Source organism: Brassica oleracea, chromosome C8 (assembly GCF_000695525.1).
Source record: "Brassica oleracea var. oleracea cultivar TO1000 chromosome C8, BOL, whole genome shotgun sequence".
Lineage (NCBI taxonomy): Eukaryota > Viridiplantae > Streptophyta > Magnoliopsida > Brassicales > Brassicaceae > Brassica > Brassica oleracea.
Window position 1 is genome coordinate 7,961,297 of NC_027755.1, and position 7,734 is coordinate 7,969,030.

Consider the following 7,734-nt stretch of genomic DNA (forward strand, 5'->3'; position numbering starts at 1 on the left):
CAGTTTCTTTGGTATCTCTCTCTAGCTCACTCATGGCCCACAATATCAGTTTCTTTGGTATCTCTCTCTAGCTCACTCATGGCCCACAATATCAGTTTCTTTGGTATCTCTCTCTAGCTCACTCATGGCCCACAATATCAGTGAATCACTAACATGCCGAATCATGGTCTTCGTCTTGATGTTATTCATCAAATATGTACTATTGTCATCTCTTCCTATCCACTTATTTAGTCGTCATCAAACCATTACAAACGTATCATAAAACCTTATTCCTTACTTCAAGACGACATGAACCTCTTTCGATTCCCTAAGATCATTTCCTTATTTATCCCACAGTTTTTTTGCTTCGCAGTAACTATTAAAATCTAATTGTCTCATTATATGAGAGTCTAATATTTAGTCAGGAATTAAATATTCAGAATTTTTAAAGGTACGCATGTGTGTTGATTTAAAGGGCACAAATCAAAAGTTCACAAATATAGGCGAAAATAAAAAATGAGATAAGATTTATAAACAATAATTTATCTTTGTTTGAAAATTCATTAGAATCCCATGAAATATGTATCTCATAGATTGGTTTATTAATTTTAAATCATAAACCCGTTGGTTTATTAATTTTAAATCATAAATCCTTGGGTAAATATTCCTCAAAGCTCATACCTCACAGTCACATCCAATATTTCTAAATGGAAACAATCGCTTTGTCATTGCAGATAGCAACTTTGACTAAAGATCATGGAACAGTGCTTGGGAAATGTGGTTTCTCACTGGCGTACATTCTTCTTTTTAGTGAGCGAAGTTGTATTGTGACCAGCCGAGTTAACTTGAGATATCTCCCGAGTTCACAAATCATTACAAGTTTGGTACAAAACTTCATCAACTGAGCTTACTCTTAGGCTGATTAGGAATGGACAGGCTGATGCTGTTTGTTGGATAATTCCAAGCTTGTGGAAATTTAACATATTATTAGATGTTTAATATGTTAAGATAAACACAATAAGAAAACCTAGAAATAAGAAAAGGAAGTTTCTATTTAGGTTAGGTTTGTGTTTTCCATATCCTACATATTAAAGGGAATTGTCTTTCATATAAATATAGGTCTAATGGAGAGGTGTTCCATATGATCTGAGAGAAACATATTGAGTGCTTTAGTTTTGAGTAGTTTCTAAAGTTAATAAGAAAAGTTGTTCTTATAACTCTTTGTGTTTCTAAGAGATTTGACTGTTAGAGGTAAAATAAACTGTTTCTGCTTTTTCAATGAACCTTCTCGAACAAAATGTTATGTTTAGCTAACTGCTAGTTAAATTTTTTAGCTGATTCTTCTGTTTTGTTTTTATATTCTTAATTACCATTTCAAGCGAATCCTTGTGGTTGTGGAGGCAAGTTTACGTGGGAAGAAAACATTTGGACATGCCCAAAATACTAGTGGAGATTGGTGTTTTCTTCAACATCTCCGTGGTTGTCGCCTCCTTGACCAAGTACAACGTGGAGCATGTGGGATATTAAAAGAGAGGAAAATTAGTGGTGTCATCCGCTGCTTCTTCAGTTGCTTATCATTTGGATCTGTTCACAGATAAATTTATAGCCCGGTCATTTTAGAATATAGATTGTGCAATCCATATTTTATGGGTTTACTCTAACCTCATAGAAAATAGCTCCCAGTTATTTTTCCTTTGTTGTTCAATGTCTCTGGTTCATTTATTTTCTAATATTATCACTTCAAGAACATTTGTCTTGATATTTTCTAATATACATCTCATGGTTCCTAATGTAGAGCTTCCTCAGGTGAAGGATCTTGGAAGGTTTTGCAGAGCTTGGCTAAAGAAGCAGGATTTTCGCATTCCACAATTGGTGAGCTCCTTAAAGAAATTTGTTCTTGCTCTAGTTCTTTGCTGGTTCTATTCTTTCGAAAACTAGCTGATTCATGACCCCCTTTTTACCATCCATTTTGTTGCAGGAGCCAGTATTTCAGATGGTGAAAAGTTTTGCACGACATGGAAACTTTGTTACTTGAATGGGCTATGCAAATATTTGAACGGTATAACATAAGTGAAGGAGTTTGTCAGTTTGCCTATGCAGCCCTTGAGCAAGTATTTCATGGAAAGTAGTGAGACTTCAGCAAGTATTTCATGGAAAGTAGTGAGAATGTCCATCTACATGTAACAGCCACCTATTGTAGAGGACGACTGTGGGCAAATGTTTTCAAGTTCACCTTAGATCTGTATCTATTGAATGATGCTTACTGTGCTAGACCCCATGAAACCTTTTTCTCTACAATGTCTGGGATCACGAGAACATTTCACAGCCATCATTCTAATTTTTATAAACAGTGTATTCGTGTGCAATTCCGGCTTGGTGCATATAGTTTTCTGGGACTAAAAATGATCCTTTTTTTTAATTTCAGATCCTCAGTGATGGACATCTGCCTTTCATTGGCTTAACAGAGAAGATAGCTTTTCTGGAAGGTACTCTATGGCAAGCAGAGTTGGTTTGTTTTATCCTATATTTCATTCATTCTTTCTGCGATCTGTAGGCCGGGCGTTCTGAGATAATGATTAAGCCAAATCCATACAAGCTTCTTTATGCTTACTAGATGACAGTGGCGGATCTAGAACTAGTATTAATGGGGGGCACCAAATTCTTTAATAACTAACTCATTTAAAAAAAAAAAATTCATAACCAAAAAAATACCTTACAAATTTATCCTACGAGATTCCATAGTTTGAAATCTTTTCACTACTACTTCATTTGTTACTTTCTCAAACAATTCTTTTTCAACAAAACAAATAACACAATCATTTAAAAACTGATCACTTATCCAGTTCCGCAAGCTAGTCTTTACAATCTTCATCGCTGAAAAACATCTTTCAATTGTAGCAGTGGCAACATGTAAAGTCAAAACTAGTTTCAAAAGCCGATAAACCTGAGGATGTGAAAGATGTTTTTTTGTCTTCACCATCATGTATGCAAGATCTCCAAGATCCTTCAAATTAGAAAATCTTTCATCTTCCCGAATATTCGAATATTGTCAATATAAAGACCTAGTTGATGCTCAAGAGTTATCCGCTTGATATGACCAAAATCCTCAGGATAGAACTGAGACAATATCATTACTTTTAACTGATCAAACTCCTGAAATGAATTAGTGGGGCTCAAGGAAGCGATGCAGCCAAGTAATTATGTGTTTACCTCATCAAAACGGTCATTAAATTCATATCCAATACATTGTAAAAACACTCCACCTTGTAATGATGCAAATTGGTTATATTGCTTCTTTTCCTTGAATTCTTTGAATCAAATTCATCATCCATAACCAGGAACTCAATCTTGTAGTTCTCACAAAAGGTAAAAACTTTATTGATCAAAGATTTTCATCCATCATCTCTGATCTTGTACAATTGTTGCTTGGTGGACTTCACAAGTGACATGGCATTCAGAATGTCTTGATCTTTCCTTTGAAGATCCTTTGACAAGTTATTTGTGATCCCAAGAAGAAGAACAATCAATTGTAAATAGAACACAAAATCAAAGGTGTGGAAGTATTTGAGAAGACCATTAGCTTGGCGTCTTTTGATACCATCACTTCCATCGATTTCAACATACTCAAGCACTTTGATGATAGAAGCAAACAAATCAACCAACCGCAGCAATGTTTTATAATGAGAACCCCAACGAGTTTTACCGGGTCTTTGAAATGAAATCTCTTGGTTTAATCCTTTTCCAGTCTTAATTTCCCCTTTCTTAGTTTTTTTCTCACTTTTTTCCGGTGGTCTTCTCGAACCATATATTTCTTCTTACAAGAAGCTCCAACCACATTTAACAAGACAGCAATCTTATCAAAAAAAAAATCTCCAACATCAAAATGCTTCTGAGCAACTGCAACGACAACTAACTGAAGCTGATGAGCAAAACAATGGACATAATATGCAGAACTGCATTCTCTCAGAATTAGAGCTCTCAACCCATTGAATTCACCCTTCATATTACTCGCTCCATCATAACCTTGTCCTCTTAACTTCTTCATACTCAATCCATATTTAGCAAACAAGAAATCAACAACACTCTTCAGAGATAAAGAAGATGTTTCTTTCACATGAGTCAGACCAAGAAACCTTTCTTTAACTATCCCTTGTGTATCAACAAAGCGAAAAACTATCGCCATTTGCTCTTTATCAGAAACATCTGCAGATTCATCCACCAACAAGCAAAATACACCATGACCAACTTCTTTAATAATAGATTCAATAACTTCTTCCGCAAAGCAATGAACTATATCTGTCTGAATTTTGTGGGACACCATCTGGTTGTTTTTGGGAGCATTCTCTAACACAACTTTACTTACAAGCTCATTTTACTGTGCAGTATATTTCAGAAGCTCCAAAATGTTTCCCTTGTTAACTGAATCCATTGATTCATCATGACCTCGAAACTGGAGTCCTTGTCTTAACAAATACCTACAAGCATCAATTGAAGCATTTAATCTGATCTTGTATTCGTTTTTAGCCGCATCATTCTGCTTATAAAAAGCATGAACAATTGATTGTCCTGGTTTCATCAGATAATCAGCCCTTTTCAATGCACTATTGTGAAAACTATTCACTGCTCCTACATGATCACGTAATCTCTCTGTCTTGTTCCAGTCATCAAAGCCTTTGGTCACAAATGCATCACTTCCACATTTGTTTTCACTGTAATCTCTAAACAAGTAGCAGAACAAACAAAACGCTTTATCCTTTTTCACACTATATTCTAACTAATCGCCATAGAGATCAAACCAAGAGAGATTGAATCGTCTCAGTTTACCTTGAAACAATGTTTTAGGAAATTCATGACCACGTGGTTGACAAGGACCTCTCATAAGATATTTGCGTTTTACCTCGTCTCTTTGATTTGGAAGATACTCAGTTATCCTTTTTCTATCTCCAGGATCAATAGGTAAATTCTCCAAATCATCTTTAGAGTCTCTTTTATTTTTAGAAGGCAAATCATCTTCAGAGTTCTCAGAAGTAGATGCAAATTTTCTTTTAGGCTTGAATTATTTTTCCGTCGAAGTTGTCTCTGAAAGAAAAGTTATCACAATAGTCAATACTAAAGTTTATAAGTTCTCACGATTTCTTAAATCACATAAATCATTCAAATTTTTATGTAGTTTTACGTTTTAGCTTCTCTGTAAAATTTGCTAGACGTAATCTATGTCTGCGGCGTTTAGTTTTTTTTTGGTTTAGGAGAAAAATTAATTAGTAAAACCTAAAAGAAAGAAGACGTGGGTGTTAATTTGGAAAATTTCAGCTTCCATTATTAATTTCTTTTAGTTTTTGATTGGACTTTTAAAACTAAACTTGTTTGTACTTTTATATGGGCTATATGCTTACGATAGTTGTGTCTCGACTTTGATCCGTTGACTAGAAGCTATATATATATAGGTTGATGTTTGCAGTTTTTAAAATGGTTTTTGGTTTTTGATTTTCTAAAATCTATTTTTTTACCAATCAAGATTTTTGAAAAATAAATTCCTTAAAATTTAGGGAAACCAGATTTTGAAATAACTACCTACTTCTTATCAAAAACTAAAAACCACATTTTTTTTGTTTCCTTAAACAATGTACGTGACCTTTTGTTTTTTTTTTAATATTATTTCTATATTTGAGCATTAATATAGTATAATTAAATAAAAATACATTAGTGATAATATAGTACCAAAGCTATTACACTTGAATAATATTTTACTAAAGCTATTACAGTTGAATAATATTTTATCTAATAATGAACCGATAGCCACATTTTTTAATTTAATTTATTAAATTATAAAATAATTTAATAAAAAAATTAAAACTAATTAATTAAAAAAAGAAAATTATTTTTTAAAATTTAGCCAATACAAAAAAATTATGTATAAATTTAGTTGTATTAATGTACCTTTTAATAATTTTAGCTAGATTATGTATAAATATAGTAAAATTACAAAGCAAAGTATATATAACTTATGTTTAAACACAGAATTAAAATTTTAAGTTTATGTTTAAACATAAAATTATATTTATTTTTGCTGTTTTTTTTTAAAAAAAATAAGCTTATGTGTGTTTTGGTAATGATATTATATTTTTTATTTCCAGAATAAATATTTTACTATTGATAATATTTTCATTTCATTATTTTGTAAACAAAAGCCAAAAACTAAAAACTAAAATCTAAAATCACCAATCATGTTTTTCAAAAAACTAAAATCTACTGCAAAATCAAAAACCAAAAACCAAAATTTAAAATCCAAAAACCAAAAACTAAAAACCAAAAACCAAAATCCAAAAACTAGAAGCCAAAAAAACAATCATCACCATAATTTTTTTTTTTTCAAAAGTAGTAGGGGGCACGTGCCCCCGTAGTCAACCGTGTACGACCGCCCCTGCTAGATGAGACGACACAATTGGCGAATGGTGCAAGTCTGAGAATCGAGGCAGCATCCACGGATTATAAACACATGTCCCTAGTTTTGCAAGAGAGGCTTAATGCACTTTCTGATGCTGTAAATGCATTAAGTCTCTTGTTCATCCTGCACTACAAGAAAACAGCGACATACCGAGGGAAAAAATCGTTGGTATGTCGTCGGAATAACGTTATTCCGACGACATACCGAAAGCTCCTCGGAATATACAGAGGGAGAACTTCCTCGGGATATTTCGATGGACTTTCCGATGGTCCAATCCTCGGAAGTTCCGATGAAATGTTCCTCGGAATTTTCATCGGAAATTTCCGAGGAACGGAGCCCTCGGAAAATTCTGAGGAATGAGTCCCTCGGTATATTCCGAGGAAGAAGTCCCTCAGTATATTCTGAGGAAATGTTCCTCGGAAATTTCCGAGGGTTCATTTCCTCGGAATTTCCAAAAAAATTACTTTCTTTAAAAAAAATAAATTTTTTGAAATTTAAATTCGAAAATATAAAATTAAAATTAAAATTGAAAACATATTAGATAATATTCAAAGTTGTACAAATAAAAATAAAACATTCCGAGTTTTTGAAAAAAAAAAAACTACGGGTCTTGCACGTCCGGGAACACCTCGTTCGGGTACATCCTCTGCATCATCTCCATCATTTGCTGGTTCAGCCTCCTCTGTGCCTCATAGCCTGCCTGTTGAGCCGCCATCTGGGTTTCCAACAAAGATATGTGATCATCCTTGTCCTTCAACTGAGCCGTAAGTACTTCTGGATCAACAAAGGGCGGTGGTGCAGAAGAAGGAGGAACCGACCGGGTGCGACGACCCAAACAGACCAAACGTCCCTTCTTCTTTGGAACCGACTGAAATTGAAAATAACCAAATTTAAATCAAGAAATAAATGAATTGAGCAGGAGCGGGTGCAGCAGCAGGAGCGAAAGGAGCAGGAGCGGGTGCAGCAGAGGGAGATGCATGGTATGAGCTGTAGGGCGAAGGAGAATCGTGAAAATGGCTGGAATACTGAGACTGGCTCCCCGTACCACCACGAGCACGACGCTGTAGAAGCCGGGTCTGATAATCATGAGACCTGTAAATTAAAAAAATTATATTTAATAAATATAGAAATTTTTAATTTTTTTTTTTAAATCCCTAATAATAGTTTTTAATCACAAAAAAAGTTTTATAGATATTAAAAATGTTTAATAAATATATAAAAATAGTTGTAATAAACAAAAAATAGTTTTAATAAATAAAAAAAAGTTTAATAATTACAAAAAATAGTTTTAATAATATTAAAAATGTTTA

At 33.6% G+C, this 7,734-nt stretch overlaps 2 pseudogenes; one reads left to right on the forward strand and one right to left on the reverse strand.

Moving 5' to 3' along the window:
* The first annotated feature begins 686 nt into the window (after positions 1-686).
* LOC106308573 overlaps positions 687-7,734 on the forward strand; it is a 37,348-nt pseudogene continuing 30,300 nt past the window's right edge.
* On the reverse strand, positions 2,693-4,830 carry LOC106308335 (annotated as a pseudogene).